The 14,090-nt window shown below is 38.1% G+C and overlaps 1 protein-coding gene across 3 annotated transcripts in view; it reads left to right on the top strand.

The window, feature by feature from the left end:
- The window catches only part of AFF1 (AF4/FMR2 family member 1), a 207,602-nt gene that overhangs the window by 74,810 nt on the left and 118,702 nt on the right, over positions 1-14,090 (top strand). The gene's annotated exons all lie outside the window — the stretch shown is intronic.

Genomic DNA, 14,090 nt, shown 5'->3' on the forward strand with positions numbered 1-14,090 from the left:
TTACTAGAAAGCAGTTTGGTGTCACATATTTAAAGTAATAATAGGGCCCTTCAAGTTGTAATTTGGTTAGTTTAGTGATTTGGAGATGTCTTAGGAGGCTAAATATGTTTCAGGTCTGAAAACCCAGATGTACCGCTAAAAGAAATAGATGCTCGAATGTTTAAGATTGGACGAGATAAAATTCAAATTTTTTTCCTACGAGGACTTTCTAGGAAGAGAAACAACTTCTCCATGTAGACCACCTCTTGTGCAATATCTGTTTTATATATTTTATCCTTTCAATGCAGTGGTTTAACCCCTGCTCCATGTTATCGATTGTTCTAAGAGGGGTTCTTGGGACCCAAGTAGCACCAAAACTTAGATTAGAAACAAAAGTTGCATCTTTGTGTGCTAACCTGTCATGCAGATTAACTGCCAAGGGGTTCCGTGGCATAAAACCTTCTAAGATACCTTGATCAAAAATTTTGAGTAAATACTATCCAGCAAAACTTAAAGAGAGGTGAGATTTGAACTCAGGTGCGTGTGATTTCAATGCCTCAGCTCTTAAACTAATTAAGAACAAAATAAGGTAGAAGCTAACTGGGCACTTTAGTGTACCAGGCACAGCTTGCCTTAATTGAATTATCTCTTTGATTCTTCTTAGACACTTAAACAGGTAAAGACTTTTATTTTTCACATTTGGAGTCAAAGAAACTGAGGCCCGGCCCTCCTCTTTCTTGCCGGAGATCACACAGGTGGAGCGGTGCCTAACTCCTGAGCTGCTCTACTTCCAGGATGCCTCTGTAATGCTGAGGTGAGCTGTGAAAAGGGAGCTGCAGAGCCTCAATATAAGTGTACAGAAAGCAATTTCTGCTAAAAGTGCTTTGCTACAAAATGGAAAAATGGGAATTGTCAGTCTGGTAGTTCAATTTGAGAGTAATTGAAATAGGAGGACTGCCTGTATTCTGCTCTTCTCCCTGGCCATCAGATGTTCCCTTGAACTAGGAACAAAGCCACAAGGCCATGATGTCTGTTTTTTTAGCCTGCACGATGGGCGTAGATCTCAAGTTGAAAATATTCATTTTCTTCAGTTACATTTGGAATGTGGTCTCTGCTCATTTAGACGTTGTGTTTTGTGGGACAGTAGGTAATTTTTGAGATCCAAAGAGAGGATTGCAGATATTTTTGGATTTCAAGGAAACCTCAAGCTGGGCCACATTGTTCTGAGTAGTGCTAAGAGAAACAGAACCATCACCTGGTTTATAACCCGGGGTAGTAAAATCTTGTCCGCGTGCTACACACAGTATCTGTTTGCTCTTGAAACAAATAGATTGTTGGACTCATTGGTCCTCAGGGTTCATAGCTCAATTTGTTCTAACCACAGTCGTTTCGTTATGCGTTATCTAAAATAATTTGACTTTTTTTTTCTTGGAAGAGGTGAGAACGTAGATGAAACTGAATTTTGTGGCACTGACAGGGACTACGTGAGAGAGGACCCTGTCACTTTCCTCTCATTATTTGGCATTGCTGTCAGGTAATATGTTCCATTTGATACTTATGTTTGGTATATGACTAATTTTTCATGTGAATGAATAGGCTAGGCAATAGCTTCCTTTCTATACTCAGATCCTTAAGGCAAGACATTGTCTCACATTTTTATTATCTCCTGCATAAGCTAGAAGTATTTTGAATGAGGAAGAGACTATGTAAGTATTTCTTAGCCTGTGAACCTTTATAAATTGAGTTTGTACAGTCCTCTCATTTTAAAATCTAAAAGTAGGAGGGGGAAAAAAAACCCTAAATGTACGGAATTGATTATTTTGTTTTGCTTTGTTTTTGATTTCTTCTCCCAGAAGTGGGAGACGTCTGTTGAATGTAAGGTCCGTTGCCTAAGTTTTTAAAAATTAGATTTTGGGTCAGTATTTTGAAAACATGTAGTATTTGATTTGAGGATTCCAGTTGTGGAGAAAGACAGTCATTTAGAAATGCAGAATCAGGTAAAGCAGGACCTGTGCTTCTGCTCTCAGATGAGTGTTTGCTTTCTTTGCCACTTAGAAGCACAACAGATAACACTGACTACTTTCTTATGGGAGTGTAATAAACTTGCTTTCTTTAACTTGAAATAGTTACAGTTCATGGCTTTAGTTTCCAAAGTCTGATCTAAAGCACTGAATGCTTTATAGAAGTATATACAACCTGGCATGCCCTCTTTTGATAATAGCAAGCCTGTGATGGGGTAGGGGTGGCTATGGAATCTCAATAGTTTGTAGATCTACACTTTTCTGTGAGGATTAGCTTACTTTATATTTAGAAGTGTGTTGATGGATAAAACGGAAAGGAGGGCTTTGGTTCCCCATGTCTGCTAACCCCCTCATTGAAGCAGTCCTTGAATTCTAGAAAGGAATACATACATGCCTTCAACTACTGTCAGGGATTAACCAGTTTTAAAATGCACCTTGTGCTACCGGAGAAGCCCTGGTCCACCCCCACCCTGGGAGGGAAGAGAGTGGGGGAGCTGAAATTCTGTAGGAGAATAGCATCTGATGGTTGAGCACATCTCAGAAGAAAGCACTTTCAGACAAATTGCAAAAGGAAATTAGGGTTAGTCACTTCTCCCACAGTGTTTTTGTTTTGGATTTGACTGAAGTCAATGTTAGTGAAGTTTAAAAAATAATAATAAAGCAAAGTCAGATTGTTCCCAAGATTATTATGAAGCCGGTTTTTGGTGGATCTCTTTGACGGGTGAGGGAAATTTTTCCATTGCAAAAAGCGTTGCTCTTAAACTGGAACAGAACCAGTTTTGTTCTTTCCTCTGCCCTCCTGATTTGTGATTACCTTGGAAGAAAATTCATGAAAGCAAAGAAGCTCTGATTAAATATGAGCAAACATAAAAGAAAAATGCTATGGTATTTTGGGAAGTGCAGTTCAAGGAAGTGATTTCTAGAAGGAAATAATTTATGCAGTATTTTGTCCCAACGAATGTCTTCATTTTTTCCTTTGTGACGCCATTGTAAACAGCGTCCTTGTCAGAAGAGAAACATAGACAGGTCTCTTAAGTGATTTCCTACTAGTTCATCCTGAGAGCCAGCCGGGCTTCCGGACTCACAGGCTACAGCTTCTTCCAAGATAAAGGAAAATTGAGTCATTTTTTTTTCCAGTCAGCTGGTTTATGGCGGTGTTCTTTGGTGATATTAATACACGTGATCATCTCTCAAGAGACTTAGGGAATCCTATAGTATAGCATGAAAAGGTGTTTTATAGTTGTTTCTCTGCTGTTTTGAAAATGGAATTTAGTGAATGCTGCATTGAAGCAATTTAAATTTCACATGTTCTCAGGAATTAGAAATGTTCTCTTAATCATCGATAAGAGGGAAATCTCATTTTGGTGCCATCATTTGTTCTGAGCATCCAAATCTACATATTACCCAGTAGTTGTAAAATAGAGGAATTACAAAGCCAATCATCTTCATTACTGCTTTGAGGTATAACATACAACTTGATTGCTTCTAAGTACATAAACTTAGTTTTCTATTAGGGAATTTCTCTATTTCATTTCTTTTCCAAGATTGACATAAATTTATTTCCGAAAGCTCCAGTCTTTTAAAAGGGAAAGTCCTTTGTGTGAGTTAAGTTGGGAGCTATAAGCGGTAGCATTTCTGCTGATCCGTCAGTACTAGTTGGAAACACAGTCTACATCTTTAGGACAAAGTTTCTTGGCTCAGAAGTACAAACATAACAAGCTTGGATATCATATAATCTCTGTTGCAGTTCAGTTACGTTTTATTAGTATAGGGTGTATGCATAACTTTTATGGCTTAAATCATTACCTTTTTTACATAAGTGAAAAAAGTGGGGAGAGAACTAAAGCTTTATTTTTGTTTATTTTATTATGAGTATACACGCATTCATTTGCTCAAAATAATACAGTAAGTAGAAGGCACAATGATGTCTTGCTGAAGTATAGGTGGAGCTTAGCATTAGGCCTCAAGGGAGGCCTCAAGGGGAAAAAAAAGATTTATAACTTTTGGTGTTAATGCCCTAAAGTAAAAATTAACTTCAAAACCAGCCCAGTGCTGACTTTTTGTGTGTTGGCAGTGATCGGTGTTGAGAATCTTTCCCCCGTGCAAACTTTTCCCTTTTCCTAGCTATCCATAGTGAGTTAAACCTTAACCCAATGGCCACAAAGCCAGCGGACTTAATATCCTGGAAGTCTTGTTCTCTGGTAAATGTCTATTTTCTTGTTATGGTTTATTGGCTTTGTTTTTAACTTAACCAGATTGAACTATCAGATTCGTAAGGCAATTACTCAAGCAGTAATTTTATGTCAGATTTAATATGGTAAGAGGAATCCCAGTAGTGACCTCTTGTCAAAAAGAATGAAAAACAAAGAGGAAATTTGTTTTTAATGTTTATTTATTTTTGAGAGAGAGAGAGAGAAGGAGAGAGAGAGAGAGAGACAGAGCGCTAGTGGGGGAGGGGCTGAGAGAGGGGGAGACACCAAATCCGAAGCAGGCTCCAGGCTCTGAGCTGTCAGCATAGATCCCCACACGGGGCTCAGACTCACTAGCCATGAGATCATGACCTGAGCCGAAATTGGGCTCTTAACGAACTCAGCCACCCAGGCACCCTGACCACGTTCTAAAGGTACCAGGAATTGTTGTTCCTCCATATGGCTCATATGATGAGTGCCTGGAGACCTGCAGGTCACATCCTTTGGGCTGTAGAGAGTTAAGGGTGCAACTCTTGAGTCACTGGCTTGCCTTTATTTTACCCTACACGATCTTACCTTTTTCTCATTGCTTACTGCTGAGTTGGCAATTAAATAAAAGTAAAAGAATATTTTAGGTGCAGCATGGTCATATTAAGTTCAGCGTTCTCAAACTTGACACTAGAGTCACCAGGAGGGTGGTTGCTAGCATGCTGATTCTACTCCCTTTTCTCACCCAGGGAGTCTCCTTAGACAGGTCTAGGGTGGAGCTTGGGTGGAGCCCAGCTGGCTCTGAGGCCAGAGGCCTGCCTTTGTGAAATGGAGTCTGTGTGAGAGAGATATATAAAGTGTATCATACAAACCAAACAAAGTATATTATGCAATGCAATTACATTTAGACTTGATGTATATTCATATGTACACATATCCTCCTTCCCCCATTGAAATAGAGAAGAGGTTGGTTAAAAAAAAAAAAAAATCTCTATCTGTATAAATATGTATGTTAGAAACTGTATTTGTTGAAGTGTCTAGATGCACCTAAATTTAAAAAATGATAGGAAAAGGAAGGCATCAAGAAGTAATGCCCAAGTTTGGTCATGCAGCACTTTCCCAAAAATTCTTCTCAAGGACCTGGATGTCTAATTTACCCTTTCTTGTTCACTTTGGGCTCCTTCCCCAAACTACTAACTCACATTCTACCACACACACCCCAGTTTATCAGGTGGCAGTTGTTTTTGTTCCCAGGGAAAAGTTACAACTGTGAATTGGTCAGTTATATCCAAACTTGATGAAACTAGAAGGTTGTGGTGTTTTGTTTTTGTTTTTTTTTTTTTTAAACAAAATACTGTCTATGTCCACTGTTGTTGAACAGATAATGTTCAACAAAAATTTTAAGTGAGACTCCTACTGGGAAGTAAATGTTCAAATTATAGCAGATGTCAGTTCCTGTAACAAAATTCAGGAAACACTTTCTGGTATGTGGGTGTTGTAACTCTTCAGTTCTTGGAACTTTCCTTCAGGAAACTATCCTGTCAAAAGCAGAGCAGTTGATAAAATATGTAGCACAGTTCGCAAACGGTGCAGTGAAGTGTAATTAAATTTTGATTTGGTGCATGTGTTTTTGTCGTCATGCTAGAACTGAGACTATCACATGACATTCATCTTGGATAATGTGCATCTGCGTAACTTGTTAAATTGATCCCTTCATTCTCTTTGCCTTAAAAATGCAGGTGTATCTGATTTACTCTGGGTGTGAATTTTTGGTAAGTGGTATAAAATTAACCAGTTACCATTGCTTTGTATAAAAGAAGGAAACCTGTTTCCTACTTAGATTTATGTAGAAAGTACGTATTTTTGTCTCTTCATTGATAGACTAATATTTTACGGTAGACTAATATTTTACCATAGACATTTTTAAGGTGGCCTACCTAGTGAGTTGGTAACTTTGGCTGTCATGAGTTCATAACATTATGGTTTGTGTGGGTGTTTAAAGGAAAAAACCTCTTGAATTAATATGCTGAATATTAAGTACTTTTTAAAAATTGTTAAAAGGGATATTTAGTGGTACAAAATTCTGGACAGTGATACATAGCTAACACTTTCTTTAACTGACCTGCAATTGCACTTCTAGGAATTATGTTTTTCTGTTATTTTATGGTCTGTGTATCTCTCTTTCCCCCCTCACTTCCCTTTTAGAGTTAAACCATACTTGAGCTAACCCTCCATTAAAAAAAAAAGCTGTGTAAATATAAACTTTGTACCACATGGAAGAAATTAGGCAGCCACATTAACTTAGATTAGCATAGTAAAAAGATAGAATGGAACCCACTGTGTTACATTTGTTTTCAAAATCAAGTTCTAGTTGAAAATGTTGAACACAGAGATGAGCATTGTCTGCTTGTTGTGTCACTTGGTTTTAGTAAAATTGAGAATAAACCAATTTAACACAGTTTTTTTTAAAGTGGGAACTGTACCCAGAAGACAGAAAGCCCTAGATTAGAAGTTATAAAAGATTGAATTTGGTAATTTCTATCCTTTTGTTGATAGTGTGGGGTTTTTATTTTAAGCCTCATGATGGGTGCCTTATTTCTTATTTAAGATTTTATTTTTTAAATGTTTATATTAGAGAAAGTGCATGAGAAACAAGATGCACGCGGGGAGGGGCAGAGAGACACACACACTCTCTCTCTCTCTCTCTCTCTCTCTCTCTCTCTCTCTCAAGTGGGCTCAGGCTCTGAGCTGTCAGCACACAACAGGGCTCGAACTCATGAGCCGTGAGATCATGACCTGAGCCAAAATCCAACTGACGGAGCCACCCAGGTGCCCCAACAGGTGCCTTATTCATACAAATAGCTTCATATTTTTTAATAGTCATGTTTTTCTAAGGATAAAGTGAAAACCATTAGATTTGCTTAATGTGGACTTTGTAGGCTTCGAAAAAATCATGACAATTCTCATGATAGGCCTCAAATAAAACTTGGTTTCTTCCTGAAGTCACCCATATTCTGTGGTAATATCCCTGCAAGGTATTGGTATTTTCTATTATATTAAAGAGTGAGGTGGAAACTTTACTACTACTTGGTCTTTTTGTATGACTTTTTTTTGGGGGGGGGGGGCAGAAGTGGAGGGGAATAGATAGCTTTAATCAGGATACATTCATTATCTCCCAGATCTTTTATCTCTTTTGTTACTTCTCATTTTATGATTTTTTCTCAGCCCATTTTTTTCTCTTTATAGCTTTGAGGTATATTTTATATATCATAAGAGCTACCCATTTCAAGTGTACACTTGAATGATTTTACTTTATTATATTTACTTTATTAAGTGGTACAATCATCACCATAAATCAGTTTTAGGATATTTTATCTCCCCAATAAGATCACTCATGTCCATTTATAGGTAATCCACATTCCTACCTTGCTAAATCTGTGTGTAAATTTGCCTTTTTGTGGGTACTTCACATACATGGAATCCTGTGGTTTCTTACATCTGGCTCTGTGCACTTGGGTAATTTTTTTGAGATTCATCTGTGGCCTAGCATGTGTCAACTTTGTCCTTGTAATTACTGAATAGTATTCTGCTGTCTGAATATGATAGACTGGTTGTTTCATGTGTGTTCACAGGGGAGTGGCTATTACAAACAGTGCTTCTGTGAACATTTGCATGCAAGTCTTTGTGTGAGCATACATTTTCCTTTTGCTTGGTTAGGCACTGAAGAGTGGAATTGCTGGGTCCTTAGGATAGTTTTATGCATTACTACTTTTTCTTTTCTTTTTTTAACTTTTATTTAGTTTTGAGACAGAGAGTGAACAGGGGAGGGGCAGAGAGAGAGGGAGACACAGAATCTGAAGCAAGCCCCAGGCTGACGCGGGACAGGAACCCATTGACCACAAGATCATGACCCGAGCCGAAGTTGGATACTCAACCAACTAAGCCACCCCAAAGCCTCCTCTTCTTCTTCCTCTTCCTCCTCCTCTTCTTCTTCTTCTTCTGAGAGAGAGAGAGAGAGAGAGGTCATCAGCAGGGGAGAGGCAGAGAGACAAGAGACACAGAATCTGAAGCAGGCTCCAGGCTCTGAGCTGTCAGCACAGAGCCTGATGCAGAGCTCAAACCCATATGAACTGTGAGATTGTGACCTGAGCCAAAGTCAGACGTTTAACTGACTGAGCCACCCAGGCGCCCCTACACCTTACTTTTTGAGAAACCGCTGTTTTCCAAACTATATATCCCCCCAGCCCATGTTTAAACTGATCTAATTCAGTTTCTTGCGAGTTACTTTACTGTCTTTATAGTCAGCGGGGCTGTGGAACTGGTGGTTTCGAGATCTGATCAATTTTGCGTTTGAATGTCAGAAAATAATGTGATGTTTTAAATACACATGGCTAAAACACAACTGTTTTTTCATAGAAGATACTTTATAGTATTTCTAAAATTGGACTTTGTGATGAAGAAACTTACATCAAGAAGTATTTAAAGAAAACCAAATTAACATTTAAAATAACAAAGCATATTATTGTCAAAATAGCAAAGTGAAACTTCCAACACACAACTTATGAACCCATCAAATTGATATATTCTTTTTTTCAGAACTACAAAATAGCCCTAGAAATTGTCATTTAAATGTGTCTTTAGTAAAAACTTTCAGGCAAAAATTAGCTGTTCTCATTAGCTACAGTCTTGAATGCAAAGATAGGTTATCTAAGCGGAGCTTCTGGAAATTATCTTTAAAAACTGGGGTCCTGCTAGAGGAAGGTGGTGACCATATTTCCCCAATTGATGGTGTGTTCCGAATTTCAGGAAAAGATAGATCAGCTTAACAAACAAGAATACTTCACGAAGTGCTCTGAAATTATCTGTAGCTGTGTGTGTGTGTGTGTGTGTGTGTGTGTGTGTGTGTGTAGTGAGAGTGAATCCTCTTTTCAGCACTCCCATTGCTGTTCTGCAAAAGAGCTGTGAGGCCCCACTTAGTTGTCTCCTACGTGGCTGCCTTTAACAAGTCTGCCCATGTGCTGTCAGCTTTGGGGCCTCAGAACATTGTGGCATGTGACTAGAATCCACTGCTTCTGGGTATTAATTTACCTACTTAAAGATTATATCAGCATCAGTAGCTTTATGACTGGCCAATTCACATACGTGAATAGTGCTTTTAATATTATCCATGTCACGTATTGATGAATGCCTTGTTGCTCACTGAGAGCCAGCCACTGTGTGTGCAGGGCTCTGAGCCGGTTCAGGCAGATATTATGTGCCTCCCCACATGGAGAGTTGGTTGTGGGGGTGGGGGGCAGAAAATCAACAAACAAAACTGGCCAGTGAAATAGTTGCAAAATGTTACAGCACCAGGACAAAAAACATGGCGTGTCGTGACAGAGAATAATGGAATGTGGGGAACTCTGTCAGCCACAAGGACCTCTGACAGAAGTTGACCGAAGTAGAGAAGAAGCAAGTCATGATATGTTGGAACTGCCATTTCAGAATGTACATGGAAATAAATGAGAATGGAAGGGATGGCATTTTTAAATAGGGCAGATGGGATTTTAGGAAACACTGTCATGTGGGAGTTTCTTAAAATAAAAATTGTTTTTGTGGATTAATTCTACCAAAACTCAGCCCTGTGTGTGCTTTTTTTTTTTTTTTTAAATACAGACAAAATGAGTTTCATGACAAACATAACTTGAGCTTTTAAAATAGAGAGTATTTTCTGAGAGTTTGCCTTAATTGGTACATAAATATAAACAAGTTAACCAAGGACATTTTTCTTAGTTTGGAAAGCCATCAAATAAGGGATGTGATAGAATTAGGGAAGTCCCAGTTCAGGGAGTACATACAGTCTTAAGGAAGTGAAGATTCAGACAGTAAGGAGGATATTTAGCCTGGCTATTAAATACAAAGGTTAATTTACAAAGCAACCTTTTATGCTTGTGAAAGACTGCCATAGGAAGTGTGGTGAAAGATGGCTTCCACCTCTGCCAAAAACAGACCTTGAATTCATAAATTATATATGTTAAGGCGTTTAAAGAAAGCCCAGGAACGAACTTCTCCTTGAAGATAATTAAACATGAAGAAAACACAGTGGAAGGTGGAGTTCTTTTAGTCTGTTGAGAAATAGGAAATAGATAATCTCTACCTTGGATATTTTAGGAGTAGCAGATGGTTTGAGTACCTTGGTCTCAAGGGATTCTGTGGCTTCTTGAAAAAATGTGATCACAACAAACTGCTAGAGGAACTGAAAGTTCTTCTTCTCTGCATACATCACGGCTGTGTTTGATTATAAAAAGTTACTTCAAGGATCCCGCATTCATTATCACCTCATCTCTTTTGTATTTCTATTTTACGGATATTTTCAAATAAATATAATTAGTCACGGACCTTCTGTGGCCCTACAGATGATAATTTCATGAATGTGAACATCAAATGTTATCTTCTGTATTTCCAGGGTCCAGAGTCAAATGTGAGTTTGTATATTAGACCTGTCTTAAATTATTTCTGTATTCATTTTTTTAAAGTTTATTTTTTGGGAGAGACAGAACATAAGCAGAGGAGAGAGAGAGAGAGAGGATCCCAAGCAGGCTTAGGGCTCAAACTCCTGAAACTGGAGAGATCATGACATGAGCCAAAATCAAGAGTCAGACAGATGCTTAACCAACTGAGCCACACAGAAACGCCTTATTTCTATATTATTTTATCCATTCTGTAGACTAAGAGATGAATAAGTGACATACAGTTGATGAGGTTCTGTTTCTCCTAATAATCTTAAGTTTTTGCTTTGTGAATTTTAAAGTTTTTTAGATATTTATTTTTGAGAGGGGGGCAGGGCAGAGAGAGAGGGAGACAGAATCCAAAGCAGGCTCCAGCCTGTAAGCACAGAGCCCAATGTGAGGCTCAAGGGGCTTGAACTCACGAACCACGGGATCATGACCTGAGCCAAAGTGAAACACTTAACCAACTGAGCCACCCAGAGACCCCTGCTTTGTGAATGTTGATGCAGTGTTCTTGATGCATAGATAATCATAATTCTATGTCTTCATTTTAAATTACCCTTCTGAAGTTATTGAAATATTCTTGTAGAAGGTTTCTTTGAGTATTGGTGATAAAAATTTTTAAGAAGCCATATTTTTACATCTTTTATCTATGTGGATTGTATTTTGATTTAAGGAGTGCGGGTTCTGGAGTCCCCTGTTCTCGCCCCTCAAAGGAGCCATTCTGCTCTTGCTATTCAAGAGCCATTGTCAAACTGCATGTACAGTGGTACCTTACTTGTCCTTCTTTCAGAATTTTCATAGATATTTTTCAAGATCAACTTGAGTATTTAAAAAAAAAGGTGGCCTTTTAATAGGATAACTTCCTATAAAAACCTCATCCTGTTTTTCAGAAGCATTAAAAGTTTTAGACAGGATTACTGTGTTCTTTGCAGATTTTCATGGAATGGAAAAGGGTAGGTTCAAGTGCCAGGGACTCCTGAATCACTAGACAAACACCACTTGTTTATCTTGGAGACATTTGGGAAATCTTGTTTGCCTCAGTTTCTCCAGGAGGAAGTAAAAATGTACATTTTCTCTTGTCCCAAATGAGTGCATTATTAATCTGTCTAGAGGGGAATCCTGTTTCTGTAAGTGACTACATCAGACTTTAGGCAGAAGGAGGATTTTGTAGTCTCTGAATTGCTGTAGAGAGGATCTCACTTTCTTTTTTTGCTTTTAAACTTGCTCTTTTTAAAATTTTTAGTATATTTTTATTATTACTCTTATTTTAGACAGTATGAGAGTGGAGGGAGAGAAACAGAGGGGGAGGGAGAGAAAGAAAATCCCAGGCAGGCTCCATCCTCAGCAGGGAGCCCAAGGCAGGGTTCAGTCCCATAGCCTGATCTAGACCTGAGCCTAGATCAAGAATCAGGTGCTCAATTGATTGAGCTACCCAGGCAACTCTCCCCTCCCCTCCACTTGTAAACAATTTATTTTTAAGTAATCTCTGCACCCAGTGTGGGGTTTGAATTCACAACCACCAGATCAAGAGTTGCATGGCCTTAAAACTGAGCCCTCCAGGTGCCCTGAGAGGATTTCACTTTCTAGCACTTTTTTCATTCACTTTTCCTTGACTGTAATAATTCCTACTCTTTGAAATAATCTGTAGTTCAGTAAAACAAAAGAATATATTAAAATTAATTTTAATTAAAATAAAAGAGAAACATCTTTGTAATTTTTAACAGCTTGACCAAACATTTTCTTTCTGTTCTTTTCTACTTTACACATTAAATGTTATCATACTTTGAATCTGGAATCATAATGCAGACAGAAATGGTTTTTTCTAATCGTGCTTTTAAATATTAACTTAAAATTAGCTGATGAAAAATTGCATTTGTTTTGTTTTTGCTATTTCATTTTAAAATTGATAAGGAAATAGAGTTTTGGCAATTGTCTTTAACTTTGTAAGTTTTAATCTAATTTTTTAAATTATCAGGATTAGAAATTTTAGATTTTATACTTTTACTGAATTCCTTTTAAAAATGTGTCCAAACTGTAGGACAGCAAGAGCCACTGAAATTAGTATTTTTTTTTGAGAGAAACATTTCTGATTTAATTCGAAAATCATTTCTTTCACTGTTTTCATAGTTGAATTGCTAGTAAGAGTGGATGTTATTTCAGTAGATGTTAAAAATTTAAAAAGAAAGCATGCACGGTTTCCTATTTACAAACTGCTTTTCTTCCAGAAATGGGTTTGGAGTACAGAAGATATTTTGCAGAAGCAGCTACAAAAATCATGTGATGAAGGTTAGGCCCAAGGCTGAAATGAGAATGTTCCTTTACTTATGGTGCCAAAATGTCAAACATGTGGTACAATAATGGAAAACAGTGGTTTTGATTAAACAAAGCATACAAACCATGCTTGAATAAGACAGTTTATCTTCTGCCTAAGTTGGGTCTTTTGGTGAGAGGGAGGAGTGCTATAAGGGATCCTCAGGTTTAACAGGAACAAAATATGGAATAAATGAATTCTTTTTGGAGAATTTTTGTTGGTAAACTTGAGTACTTTGAAGGACACAGACATTATGTATCATTTTAATGTATTATAATAGCAATCATTTGTTGTACGTTGTTATATTCTGAGCCAGGAATTTGCATATCTGATATCATTGCATCTGTTAGGCGGAAATTACCACCCAATTGTACAGATGAAGAACTGAGGCTGATGGAGATTAAATGACTGACTCTCAGTGATTGACCAATATGGGTTATACAGCCTCTGCTAATCTAGACTCTTATGTAAATGTTGTCTTTGTCCTTCATACACTTATCTGTGTGGTCAGTGCTCCTTGGTCTACTAATGGAGCAAAGGAAGGATGGAGAAAATGGAACATGACTGTGTATTTGTGTGTGTCTTTTACCTGAAGTGTATGAAACAGGAAAAGGGAACAAGATGAGAGGAGGGAAACATGGTTTGTGTAAAATTCCTCTCAGAGTGAAGACATGTACAGAAGAAATGTGAGGTCAGTACTTGGGAGGTCAGTACATGCCCAGCCCTGGGAAGTGCCTTCCCCCCACAACTTGGTTACCACATGGGGAATTAAGGAGAGACAATGCAGCTGTTTGAAGTTGTGGGTATTTATAACTCAGGGAACTCCTGTGGTATTTGGAAAGGGAGATTTATGTTAGGTGGAACTTCCCTGGATAAAAGATGTGAAATCCCTTGCACCCCTCATCCTCTTTCAGGGTGCTCCTTCTTTATAAGAAACTCATTTTGGAATGACACAGTCATCCTCTGTCTCTTCTGTTCAGTGTGAAATGTGTGTACCCCTTTGCCTCTGTGGCAGGACACCACACTCTTCACGCCATCCTTGGATTTTCCTTTTTTTCTTCTGTTCTCTTACCCTGCTTCATATGCTGTCTGCTCTAGGGACCATCATATT

This window comes from Hyaena hyaena, unplaced genomic scaffold (assembly GCF_003009895.1).
Source record: "Hyaena hyaena isolate Hyena2069 unplaced genomic scaffold, ASM300989v1 scaffold_373, whole genome shotgun sequence".
Taxonomy (NCBI): domain Eukaryota; kingdom Metazoa; phylum Chordata; class Mammalia; order Carnivora; family Hyaenidae; genus Hyaena; species Hyaena hyaena.